This window comes from Eupeodes corollae, chromosome 2, assembly GCF_945859685.1.
Source record: "Eupeodes corollae chromosome 2, idEupCoro1.1, whole genome shotgun sequence".
In the NCBI taxonomy this organism is placed as follows: domain Eukaryota; kingdom Metazoa; phylum Arthropoda; class Insecta; order Diptera; family Syrphidae; genus Eupeodes; species Eupeodes corollae.
Window position 1 is genome coordinate 16030812 of NC_079148.1, and position 14435 is coordinate 16045246.

At 32.9% G+C, this 14435-nt stretch overlaps 1 protein-coding gene across 1 annotated transcript in view; it reads right to left on the bottom strand.

Annotated features, from left to right (window-relative positions):
• LOC129944508 (uncharacterized) overlaps positions 1-14435 on the bottom strand; it is a 216851-nt gene that overhangs the window by 144841 nt on the left and 57575 nt on the right. The window contains exon 2 of the mRNA XM_056053979.1: positions 13583-13651. The gene's annotated coding sequence lies outside the window, so the exon portion shown is untranslated. The remainder of the gene's footprint in view (positions 1-13582; positions 13652-14435) is intronic.

A 14435-nucleotide genomic window follows, 5' to 3' on the forward strand; every position in this document is an offset into this window, starting at 1 on the left:
ATATAAAAATTACTCAATATCGCAAACAATATTTTCTGTGAAATAAAATAAGTTTGAAGCCAATATTTTTAATTTTTGAAAAGCTATTTGATTCGAAATGTTCAAATGGTAGACATGTGCATTCAAGAGGACACAAGCGTCCACAGGTTTTTCTCAAAACCCACCTCTGTCTATCAACTCCTACTCTCACCTCCCCGTGGTGAACATCGGGTGCCTAGTACCTCAACTGGAGATTGGGTTCCAACCCCAGTGGAAAGTTGTTGGGGGCAGCAAACGAGAGAGGGGGGGAGAGGTGTTTCCACTATGGCACCTCTCCTTATCCAGGCGGCAGCGGACGAATTCTCGAGATAGAATCAACGGTGGCGTCTACAGTTCTAGTAAGGTCGAACTACTTAGTGAACACCTTATAGGGCTTCTCCGACATATTCGGAGCCCAGGCCTATAAGGAGCGGTTCATCCGGCTCCCCTTCCTTGGAGTTATACTAAGGATCTGGCCCTCCAGGTTGGGGGTTGTGCCGTCGGGGTGACTTCCTGGCCACGTAAAAACATCATAGTTTCGAAGCAACAACAAGCCTCGGATACGGACGGATTCACTGTTGACAACCCACGCAAACGAAATAAGGACAACGAACTTCGGATATGTACGTGGAATGTTAGGTCCCTTAACAGACCACGTGCAGCCGAACAATTAGCGGAAGCCCTAAACTGCTGCAAGGCAGATATTACAGCCATCCAAGAAGTGCGATGGGATGGACCGGGTAAACGCAAACTAAAAGACTGCGATATCTACTACGGCGACTGCTACCGAGAACAAAGACAGCGTCTATTTGGGTGTGGATTTGTTGTTGGAACTAGGCTCAGGCAAAAAGTCTTGAGTTTCAACAGTGTGAGCGAGCGCATCACGACAATCCGCATCAAGGCTAAATTCGCCAACATAAGCCTAATATGCGCGCATGCCCCAACAGAGGAGAAAGATGAAGACACCAAAGATATGTTCTTCGAGCCCTTGGACAAGACATATGAGCAGTGCCCTGGCTATGACATTCAAATTGTCTTAGGAGATTTTAATGCCAAGCTAGGAAGAGAAAACATCTTTGGTGGCATAATCGGGAGATACAGCCTGCACGGCACTACCTCCGACAACGGATTCAGGCTGGTCGATTTCGCTGCGGGGCGAGACGTTCTGGTAGCTAGTACGCAGTTCACGCATCTTAATATCCACAAGGGGACATGGAAATCTCCTGATCAATCAACCGTCAACCAGATTGACCACATTGCGATCGACGCACGACACTTCTCCAGTATCCAGGATATCCGAACATTCCAAAAGGCCAACATTGACTCGGACCACTACCTCGTTGTAGCCAAGGTACGGCTACGGATATCCCGATCCAAGCCAAAACAAGGAAGTACTGTGAGAAGATTCGACGTTAGACGGCTACAATCGCAAGAGACTGCCATGTCCTTTTCCGATCGAGTCTCTAATAACCTCCTAAGGAGTCCTATGCTTCCTGCATTAAGCATTGAAAACCAGTGGCAACATTGTCTTGCAGCCATCAGAGATGCCGCCTCTGAAGTGCTAGGTTTCACACGGCCACCACAGCGAAACCCCTGGTTTGACGACGAATGCCGGCAAGCTCACGCAGCGAAACAAGAGGCATACAAAACGGCGCTGCACAAAAGGACGAGAGCTGCTCGCGAGCTCTACGAGCAGAAGAGGAGAGAGGAACACCGGCTTCTTAGACGGAAAAAAAGAGAGCATGAGAAGCGCGCGATCGAGGAGATAGAGGGATGTCACAACAGGAATGAGGTTCGTAAATTTTATCAAAAGGTAAAAAAAACCTCCCAAGGGTACCAGCCACGAACCGAAGCCTGTAAAGACGATCAAGGGAACATCGTAGTAGAACCACAGTCGATGCTGATAATATGGAAAGATCACTTCTCCAAATTATATAACGGCGATGACGAACCGAATTCCGCTGTAAGGGAGATAGAACCACTCAACCTCGGCGACGCAGATCAACAATTCCGCCCACCCGACCTTGACGAAGTGAAGATAGCTATATCTAAACTTAAGTCAAACAAAGCTGCTGGAGCTGACGGCATCACCGCCGAACTATTCAAAGCAGCAGGCGATGACTTGGTAGGGAGCATGCACCAACTCATCTGCAAAATTTGGTCGGAAGAAAGCACGCCCGATGAGTGGAATCTCAGCATAGTGTGCCCGATACATAAGAAAGGAGACCCTCAAAACTGCGCCAACTACAGAGGCATCAGTCTCCTTAACATTGCGTCCTCTCTGCCGTATTATGTGAACGTCTGAAGCCATTCGTCAACAACCTGATTGGTCCTTATCAGTGCGGCTTCAGACCAGGAAAGTCCACTATCGACCAAATATTCACACTACGGCAGATCTTGGAAAAAACCCAGGAGCTTCAAATCGATACCCACCATCTCTTTATCGATTTTAAAGCCGCGTATGACAGCATCTATAGGGAAGAGCTCTACCGAGCAATGTCTAGTTTTGGCATGCCTGTCAAACTTACCCGTTTGTGCAGAATGACGATGGAGAATGCACGCTGCTCTATCAAGGTCGGAAAAGATCTTACCGATGCATTTGATGTCAAAAAAGGTTTTAGACAAGGCGATGCACTGTCATGCGACTTCTTCAACATCGTTCTGGAAAGAATTGTGCAAAACTCAACCGTCAACACTAGAGGCACAATCTTCCAAAGATCCATCCAATTACTCGGATACGCAGATGATATTGACATAATTGGAAGATCAAAGCGTGATGTCAGTGGAGCGTTTTTGGGCATTGCGACGGAAGCGAAGAAGATGGGTTTAGTGGTCAATGAGGGCAAGACCAAGTATATGCTGTCATCAAAAAAGGACACTGAACGACGACGTCTTGGACAAAACGTCACCATGGACAGCTATAACTTTGAGGTAGTTAAGGACTTTGTCTACCTAGACACCAGCGCTGAAATCAAACGAAGAATAACTCTTGCAAATCGCTGCTTCTTTGGACTTAGAAGGCAATTGAGAAGTAAAGTCCTCTCTCGAGCATGTAAAATCACCATCTATAAGACACTCATCATCCCGGTTCTCATTTATGACGCTGAGGCCTGGACCCTGTCAAAGAAAGATGAGAGCGTCTTAGGATGCTTCGAGAGAAAAATTCTTCGGGCGATTTTTGGTCCCGTACGCATAGATGGAGAATGGAGGAGAAGATATAACGACGAGCTGTACGGGCTTTACAGCGACACTGACCTAGTTAGCAGAATCAAAGTCCAACGGCTTAGATGGCTAGGTCATGTAGAGCGGATGGACATCAACGCTCCAGCCCGGAAGGTCTTCGAATCCAATCCCGAGGGACGGCGCAGTAGAGGAAGACCGCGACTCAGGTGGCGCACCCAGGTGGGAGAGGACCTCAACCAACTTGGCGTGCGAAACTGGAGACAGCTAGCTAGGGACCGAGCTGGCTGGAGACGCTTGTTGGTTGAGGCCCAGGTCCGCCCCGGACTGTAGCGCCACCTTAAGTAAGTAAGTAAGTAAGTATTTGATTCGAAAGTAAATTTTTACCAAGTTTTAGTATTGTTTTTTTTTTAAGTTTTATTTTTTGTAAAAAAAACTGTCAATTCGATTTTTTTCAAAATTTTACTGAATGTTAATAATAATATATTTTGAAAGATGAAAGTAGTTTAAAGCCAATATCTACAATTTTCGAAATGATATTTGAATCGAAAATCAATTTTTACCAACTTTTATACATTTTTTTTTAGGTTTTTATTTTTTGTAAAAAACTGTCAATTCGATTTTTCTCAAAATTTGTTCTAATGTTGAAAACAATATTTCTCAAAAGAAAAATTAGTAAGAAACTTTTATCTTAAATTTTTGAAAAGATATCTGAGTCGAAAGTCATTTTCTACCAACTTTTTGTTATTTTTTTTTAGGTTTTTATTTTTTGTAAAAAAAAACTGTCAATTTTATTTTTTCTAAAAATTTTTCAGAATGTTGAAAACAATATTCCTTATAAGATAAAATAAGTTTTAACCCTAAATTTCAAGGTTTTGGAAAGATATTGGAGTCGAAAATCAATTTTTACCAACTTTTAGTAATTGTGTTTTTTTACATTTTTATTTTTTATAAAAAAAACTGTCAATTAGATTTTTCTCAAAATTTTATCAGATGTCAAAAACATTATTCTTCGTTGCACAAAATTACTTTGCAGACGACATCATATTTAAGTCGTAAAATTTTGGGGGGTGACAATTTTTTTTTCAGTTTTATTGATTTATAATAAAAACCGTTAAATGGATTTTTTTCAAAAAATATATTTCTTTGATATCACGTTATAATATATTATATAAAATTTAACTCAAGTCTCTAGCGTCATTGGTTCGTAAGATATTTAGGGTTAACCAACATTTTCACCTTTTTTTAAACTGCTATGGTAAAAAAACCACCCACGCAATTTTCTTGAGACCCCTTTCTGCATCTTTCTGCCTTATTTTCTGTATAACAAAATTTATTTGAAGTCGATATCTCAAGAACCAGAGCTATGGACGACGAAAAAACGCCGCGAACGTACACACGCAGGCATAGACATCTTTCTAAAAATCTTTTATTTCGACTCTAGGGACCTTGAAACGTCGAGAAATAACAAAATTTTCAATTTGACAAATCGGACCCATTACAGTAACTTTTCCTATGGGAAGTTAAAAATTCCTATAAAAGATGCAATAACGCTATTAAAATGTTTACATTTACTACGTTTGGAATTTATCCTGTCAAAAATGTGCTGTTAAATTAATAAAATTAATCCTGAGGAAATGTAATGATTTTTCATATATTTTTCTGAGTAACAAATATTTCATTTTTGAATTTGTATATTCATAAAATAAATTATTGAATTAGTCATAACGTCACAATGTATATTAGTAAATTTAATTGAAGTAGAAAAGTCTTATGGTCTTGAGATATGTCAACCAAATTTGTCACATTCTTTTAAAACTGCTGTAATACAAAAATATCATCGCATTTCTTTTCAAAAGCCCGTTTTGGATATTTGTATGTTTTAATCTAATAAACAAAATTTGTTCAAGTTCATAACTTTCCAATTTCTTGAGATATTGCTGATGAAAAAAGGTTTCTCTTACGTATCTTTCTTAAATCCACGGAATAAGAATATAGGGACCATCGAGAAATGTCAAAATGTTTAACTAATAACAAAATTTCCCATAAAAAGTTAACAGTCGCATTTTAACAATAGAAAGCTCTTGATCACAGTTGGCAACTTTAATCTTATGTTGTAACACCTCACGACTTTTTCTTTGAAACCAAGTCGAAGATAAATCTATAGAAAGGCTCTCGCAGCCTAGCTCTAGCTCTTTAATAGCCATTTTTCTGATTTTACTTTTTTTTCTTTATAACTTATATTTTTTAAAACGGAATTGATTTGTATTTAAAAATACTTATTTTTTAAATACCAAAAGAAATTTCCCTCTTAAAAAAACAAACAAAAATAAGACCTATCATTAATTTAATTTACTTAAAAACCTCTCTTAATCAGACTCAATCCAGACAGTTTTTACTAAATATAGTTCAAGGTTCATCGTTCATAATATCCATCTCCAATAATAATTATTTCAAAACTGCATTTTTAATTAAATTTCAATTTATCGTCTGAGGTCTAAATCATAACACCACTCTTCTTGTATAATGTAATGAAATCAAGTGAATTTTTAATCGACTTTAATGCAACCATTACGATTATAAAATCCAATAAAGGAAATGAAATTGTTTGCAGAAAATCAACAAACGCACAAATTAAAAAAAGTAAATAAATACGTGCTCTGTGGGAAAGAAAACAAAGCATAAGCCAAGGCACCTTCATGAAATCAACTCCTCGTTTATAATGCACTTTATCAGTTTTTGTGATGAAATGATAACAAAAATATAGCGACAAAGTTAAAAATCAATACACCTTCTATCAACCTTACCTACCTAACAATTGGAGTGTAATAATGTTTCATTCCCTTAGAGCATTATGATAGCTTTTACTTTTTATTATTTAAAGTGATATCGTTTTTAATAATTTTGATTTGTTTTTTACTGAAGCAATAAAATTGAGTCAACTGTTGAGTCACACTTTATCAAACCTTTCTTTAAGCAGACTTTTAAATTTATTATTTATTAATATTTCTTTTTCCTATTTTTGAAGAAATTTCGAGTATGTTTGATTTTTATTGAATTTTAACTCAAAATTTACCTCACATTTCCATATTTGTTAGGAGTTTGAAATTGTATCAACAGGTGTTCTGTTTTAGGTAGACATAGAGCGGTGATAAGATTCAAACTTATTCAAAAAGGGAGTGGTCTAAGTTTTTTGTTTTTTTTTTTTGGTGAAGGGTAAAATCAATTTGTCATCAAGTCTGATTTAACAGGTGGGAATATCTGTGACCTGTTATTAAGTACACTATCATCAACAACTGTTAACTTAACACAATAAATAGATTTCGCATTTTGAGAATTGAGATACATTAGGCTTGTGAATCACTTATACATAAATCAGTAAATTTAGTGCCTGTCATAGAATGTACTATGCACATGATAAACAAACAACAATCTTCAAATTGGTGCATGTTTATTATGAAGCACGAAAAGCAAATCTTCGAGTGAAGTAGGTACAAAATTGTTCGTTACTATTAGGTGTTTGTATTAAACCAGGCGAGCTCCTTTGTTTAATTTTTCAACAATGCATTTTCGAACATTTCTTAGAAGTTTTTTTAAAGTTCTAACAATATTATAAAAGGAATTCGATGTACCTCATATGTATAAATTGAACACATTTTAACATTGTAATTTTGTAGTCTTATTTAAATCCAACTCTAAAAAGAAGCTGGAATGCGACCCACACTGATAACTTAACATCCCGTCTGTAGTTGAATTAATCTTAAAAAATTTAAAACTACCAACAATATTTATCAAAAAAGGAAATAGTTTTGTTTAAAAATCTAGTTTTTTTTCAATCAATATTTTTCAATATTTTTCAAAAGATAAAAGTCGTGTAAAGCCATAATCTCAAAGTTTTGAAAAGATATTAAATGGAAAATCAATTTTTACCAACTTTGAATAATGTTTTTTTTAGGTTTTTTATTTTTTATAAAAAAAAATGTCAATTCGATTTTTCTCAACATTAATTCAAGTCTCTAGCGTTTTGGTTGTAAGATATTTAGAGTTAACAAAAATGTTCACCTTTTTTTAAACTGCTATGGTAAAAAACCACCACGCAATTTTTCTGAGAGCTCTTTCTGCATTATTATCTGTATAACAACATTTATTTGAAGTCGATATCTGATCTGCTGCTCGAGATATGGCCGACGAAAAAAACGTCGCGAACGTATGGTCGTACGGACATACGGACATACGGACGTACGGACGCACACACAGACATCTTTCTAAAAATCCTATAATTAAATACATTTTCAATTTTTGATGATTTATGTATTTTTTCGTTGACAGATATAATTTAAAATCGAATTCAAAAAACAAACCTACAAACCAAATTTTTTTTTGATTTTGTCGTCCTATAACTAAAAGTTAGGAAAAGTACATTGCATATAATAAAATATTTTTTTTTTTTTCAAATTTGTTTTTGTTTCCAACATTTGTGTTCCAAAACCAAATTTTTATTAATTTAAGAACCATTTTTTAAAGGTTTTTTTTTTTCTTTTTATAACAAAAAATACAGATTTGATTTGAGTCAATACCTGCTTTTATTCTCGAGATATGTGTATATAATATCTTTTTTAAAATTTGTCTGTAATGTTGTGTTGATTCCTTTTTTGTATTGAAAACAAAACATTTGAATAAAAGTTAAAAACAATATTATATATTTTATAAATTAGATTGTAAGCAATAACTTTAATTTTTGCAAGATATTCGAGTCGAAAATCTATTTTTACCTTAAAGTTCGGTACCTTAATTTTTTTAAAATTCTGTTTCAGTTTTGAAAAATGTTATTCATGGATGCATAAAATTATTCTGAACCTAAAATAATTTTTTGTTCTTAAAATAGTCGTGTGTAAAAAAATGTTGTTTTCAGTTTTTTTTTATTTATAAAAAGAACCATATATGTATGTTGTATTTATTAATTGTTTTTAAAACGTTTTTTATTTTTATCACATCAAGTTACAGTACAGATATTTGAAAAACTTGACGCAGAAAATCAGACAATTTTATTTTATTCATTTGACTGATTATATTTTTTTTTAGTTTTTTAATGAATATCGTCGGTAGGGAATTGCTAAACAAATATTTTTTTAAGAACAACTTTCGAACTTAATACAATTCGTTTGGATCATAAAAATAATTTCAAGTATACTTTATACATTACGGTGTATTCGGGACACAATGTATATTAAGTGTTTATTTTTGAAACAAAACTGTAGTCGGTAGTCATCAAAACCTCAATATTAATTGAAAAAACGAATTTCACTGCTTCTAAAATTTTTTTAATTGTTTTACAAGTTTTCGCTAATATCTTAACTTTTTCATGAAAAACCAATGAGAAATATAATTGTTTTAAGAACTAAACGAATCAAACTTTTAACTGTTTTCGTTGCGTTAATTAAGTAAGGGGAGACTCATAAAAGTACTCTAATCTATAATGTTGAGTACATCGTAGTTCAGTGCACTAAGAATCTTACCAAGCTTATAAAAAAAATGTTTAAATCTATGTTTTTCTAAGCGTCAACTTAGAAACAAAATAATTAAAAACTATTATTAAGATTAAACAAAAATATTTTATTAAGTTTCTCATAAATGTGTGAAGTCAATTCAGTTAAATGATATTGGTATAATTTTACAACTAAGCCAAATTTTAAAACATACAAACAAAATAATAGATTTTTGAATTTAAAAAAAAAAGATCTTTCTTTTAGTAAATATTTCAATCTTTTATGGTTGTACTCGTAAATGGGTTACGAAAAGAAATGAATCAAAATGAGAGTTTTGATCAAATTTGTCTCCTTATGCGAGAAGCAAAAACCTATAAGTTTTCGAATTTTGCCATGTTACAAATTTCGTTTGAAAATACATGGAATTATAAAACGTGTTAACAGAAGCTTTGTTTTATTCCATTTGGACCTCCAAAAACTAGCCACACATTTCAGTCTTTAATAGAATCAAATTTCGAACGCATAAAGGAATTTCGTTCGAAAATCTTTCATTTTCTCACTGAAAATCCCATGGTACAAAAATGAAATGCATATTTTCCAATTGAAATATTTTTTTTCGAATGAAAACTACTATAATGCTTAGTGTTAGAAATCAAATTCCTACATTTCTTGATGATAGATACTTATTGAGTCATATTCTTTGGAACTAACATAAAAATTGTGCTGTAATGGGTTTAAAAGATTGAGAAGTTGCTTGGGTAAGAAAGATGAATGTGTAATTAAAAAAAAGAGGATGCGCCAAGATCTTCTGAACCTTCTCATTTTTGTGTCCAGACTTTTGTTGTACTTATGAACCCAGCTACTTTTTGTCATAATGCAAGTATGAAATTTCTTCTACACAATCAATTTTTACATACAGAAATTAGCGTCCTAATTTATACAACCTTATTTTTTAGGGCTAAGCATTTTCTAAGCTAGAAAATTTCCCATAACTAAGTAATACTCTAGCTATTAGAATGTTTTAATACTTTGGCAAATAACAATGGCGTATTTAAACAAATCTTAACACTGATAGTAATCAAACCAACCAAATGTGAAGGGGATACATTTGGAATGCCAGAAATCAAAAGTTATGAATATAGCTAGTTTCTAGAAGACAAAGTAACAATTTTATGATTAAAACTTAAAACCCACACTGATAATTTTCTACCCCGTCTGTCCATTTATCTTGCTAAGAAGTTTGTAAGGTTTTTATTTTTAAAAATTTCAAAATTACCAACAATATTTTCCATACAATAAAATTGTTTTATTTCAAAATCTATTTTTGTAATCCTGACTTACGGACATAAAAACGTACAGACATCTCCCTAAAAATCTATTATTTTGGCTATAGGGACTTTGAAACGTCAAGAAACGTCAAAATTATTAATTCGAAAAATCAGACCGACTACAATAACTTCCAATGGGAAGTTAATAAGTAGGAAACTGGATATATTTAAAACTAGCAAAATCATGCAGTAACAAAAAATTGAATTTAGCAATCAAAATCAACTTGGAGCCAATTCCTTTCTTAAACCAAATTGTTACGTTCTATATTTAGTCGTATTTTCAACCGAACAAAAATAGATCCCAGTCAAGTTCTAGGGGAGGCATTACTCTAGTTTTTCCCTTTTTTATTCAAAGTAAACCTCTTACGACTATATTTACAGCCTAGACAAAATTCAGGTGTCACACCACAACCAATAAACTAAAACCATAAGGTAGGCCCTTTTAATATTTTAATAGCTGAAGTAGTACTTAATCATTTAAGGCCTAATAATAATGTAAAGGTATAAATAAAAAAAACTACATCGACCTAAATAGCTCATAATAGTTAACATTATTAACCTATACCCGTCAATCTTTATCATATTTTAGATATATTATATGGTACAGATACTTCTACTGTAAACAAAAACTTTCAATTTATATTATGTTCATTTTAAGAACTTTATTTGGAACATTTATTAAACAAACATTTGCCTTTTAACATCTTATACAAGTGTTTTATGTTTACAGGATTGTGAGTGTTGTTCTCATTTTAATAATTTATCTCGGGTATACCTTACATCTATTATGTATCTTAATATAAAGTAGAGTATATACCTCCACATGAACCTTTAATATGAGAAAATTATTATGGTCAGTTAAATGATAGATATACATATATGTAACTCTATATAGTACAAAGTAGAGGGGTAATATAAAACATTAAGCTCAACAAAATATAGTCTAGTTTCAAGGTCGATTCTATAACTTTACTTCTATATAACATAGGTTAAGGTATATCATACATCATACGTCAATAAAATAGAAAAAGAGTAAGAAACTAAAACTAGACTTTCAGCCATTAACAAAGCATATCTAAGTTAAGTACCTTTGAAAAGTATCTGTTACTTTTTGTTCGCAGATATCACTTTATTATTATTTTATCTTTCTGAAGGAAACAACAAAAAAAAGGCTACACAATAGAAACACACTACACAAAAAAAATGTTAAAATAAAAACACAAAAGATAAAATAAAATTATGCTAATGTGCAGGTTCTTATGATCACCCGCAACCTCACCCCAGCCACTCCTCTGATCATCAGATACACCTTTTCAAAAAATACAAAACCGTCTTTTTTGTGTTGTTTTTTTTTTTAAACCTCTTTAAAATGATTCAATTTTATCTTAGTTATGATGATAGAATATTTAACAGCATAATTATACTTACAACACTATAAGTCCTATCTATGATAATAATCAGGGTATAAGGGAAACGTTTTTTGGGCTTCTATACTTCCCTAAGTCCCCGCATCTCTTCATGTTTATAAGGTCTTTCTCTTGTTTTCATTTTTCGGTTTTCGAATATTTTTTTTTGAGTGTGTTGAGATAATCTCTAAATTAATGAGAATTTCAACGATAAGTTTATCAGAAGCAGATTTTAAATTTCTTGTGTTTTCTTGAAGTAGGATACAACACCTTAAAAGAAGTATAGTTTCCGCGCAGCAAAGGCATAAAGTCGGATTAACTTTTTGGTGTTTTTTTTTCTTTGTGTACAAAACAAAAATTAAACCTAAACCTTTTCTTTTAAAATTAAACTCAATAAGGAACGGCTGATCCCACGTTATTTTTTTTCTGCTGTTCAAACTTTTGGGCTGATATCATAATTGTATTAGCTGAATAATAGGTATTAGAAAGTGAAGGCTTTTCTCCTGTAAAAGGAGAAGACGGACTTTGCTTAAGAATATTGCACATCAAAAATTATGCTAGCAACAACCTTATTTTAATCGTGGGTGTGTGGAGAGAAATAGGAAGAGTTTGTTAAGGCTTTAAAAGGTTTTTGGTGTGCTTTTCAATTTTGATTTTAATTATTAACGGATTAACAATAAAATTTCTATACAACGACCTTAATCGGAATTATTGTTGAATAGAACTTAAGTTAGTAGTGGCTTTAAAATTCATAACTTGATGCACATTTTTTCAGAGCAACAGAATTATAAAATGAACAGAATATAAGTGGATGGGTGTTGAGACTCCATGAGAGCACCTCAGACAACTTGAGGTCTCCGAATACAATTATTTTTTTATTTTGTGTTTAAATGGTCCCCTAGAACCTCAAATATGATGTCCCAAAAGATTATGACCGGAAAAGCCGGTTCAAATAGTTTGCAAAATATGTGTATATGAAAATTTATAAAATTTCTCACTACGATTCAAATTTTGCATACAAATATTTGGGCTTAAGGGATGGCCTAAAACTATCTATTTTTAATCACCGCAATTTTGAAGGAAAGGGGTATCGATATTTTTTACCATTGAACATATTGTGGTAAGGCATTCAACATTCTTGTAGTACGGCTAAAGAACGAATATCTGAACTTCATGACACGGTCAAAGTTGTACCCACAGAAAAACTGATAGGCATTTTCAGAAGCATGAGTTTTATTTTTAAACAGTTCAAAGGAAGAAATTCAACAGAATATTTTACTATAGTACATTTTAAAAGTTCTTCGTTGAATACTGTCCAAAATTCTGAATTGAGTTTCTGGAGCACTAAAACAAAGATACTCAAGTTTTGCACTTTTGTAGGTTTTGTAAACGGAAACTCGGGACATAGAAGTACTTATACTATAGATTTTAGACTTGAAAAACCTTCCAAAACAAATAATATTGAACGGTTCAAAGTTCAGTCGACACTGAAAACATTACAATTTCGAAAAGAAAGTGTGATGCGATATTTTATCACATGTCAAATGCTTGAACCCTTTAAATCTTTCCCCTTGAAATAGAAAATTTCGGAACATAGACCTTTCCCTTAAGGTTTAGAACATTATGTTATCATAATATCTGTATACCAAAAAACAGCCTGTTAACTCATGAAATAGATATCAGTAATTCCGAACTGAAAATCGAATGTTGAAACTACATCTTTCAAAATAGCTGTCAATTATTTAGTCTGATTTCAAGAATTAGGAGTACAGAAGAAAATAAGAAAGAACTTTATTTTTATATCAAAAAAAAAACAGCGCCACTTTTCACACAGGGCCTGATGAAAAATTTTGAAAGAGTGAATTAAGGTCCTGCAAAATAGTGGAATTTGGTCGTTTAGACTTTGTCTTCTTGATTTTTCTGAATCTAGGTCTCAGAATGACAGGAATAAGTTACAAATCACAGCTGCCCTCAAAATTAGCATTGCAGAAATTCATCTTGATTTATTATACTTTAGCATACGTCAAAAATGCAAGCTGTTGGGGATAATTTAAGGATATTATGTAAAATAAATAGTGGACCGGATTAAGTCTTCGGACGAAAACCAAATTTGGATGATATCTCAAACATTCGTTTTTTAAAACTTAAAGAAACTAAAACTTACCTTTTAATTTACTGAATATTAAAGGATCATAGTTGACGTTTCTATGATTGATGAAAATGTTGAACTTATCTGAAAGAAAAGAATAAAATTAATATTTTATCATTCCGTATTATCAAAAACAATACACAATATCATTTTGGTAATTAATCGGCTTTTAAGCTATTTTATACACAAAAAGAACCAAAGATAAATATTTTTATTGTATTATCACTTTTATATTTATTTACTGATAAGCAGATAGTTAGATATAAATATACAGCTTTTTTTACTTATTTTATAACTCACTGAAAAAACCTATTTTTCTCTCTAGGTGAAAAAATCAATTAAAATAAAATGTGAACAGCTAAGAACTTAAGCCACTGCTGCTCAACCAAAAATTAAACTTTGGCATTTTGTACAGAAGAAAAACTTCAACGATTGCGAAAAAACTTAAAAAATCAAGCTTAATAAATCAACCAATACCAATGCGAGGAACAACTTCATAATTCTGTAACTCATCAATCTTTCACAGTATGTCGTCGACCGACTTCAACGTCTTGACGTTTTGCCACCATCATATCATCGTTAAATGTTTCCAACATCAGTGACCTACAAATCGAATGCAACAAACAAACAAACAAACAGAAAAAAAGTAAAAATAAATACAACTGGTCCCAAAGTCCCAGCTTGAGGTACACCATCATCACCAACCTCTTATATAGGAATATAATTGAACGAGTATACAGAATAGCACTCCCCAAGGTAAAGCCCAATTAAAGTCATAAACTTTAAGTCGTCAAATACCAACTACCTTAGCAACAACTTTTACTTAAAAATATACCACAAAACGAGTACAATCCCTCTTCTGAAACAT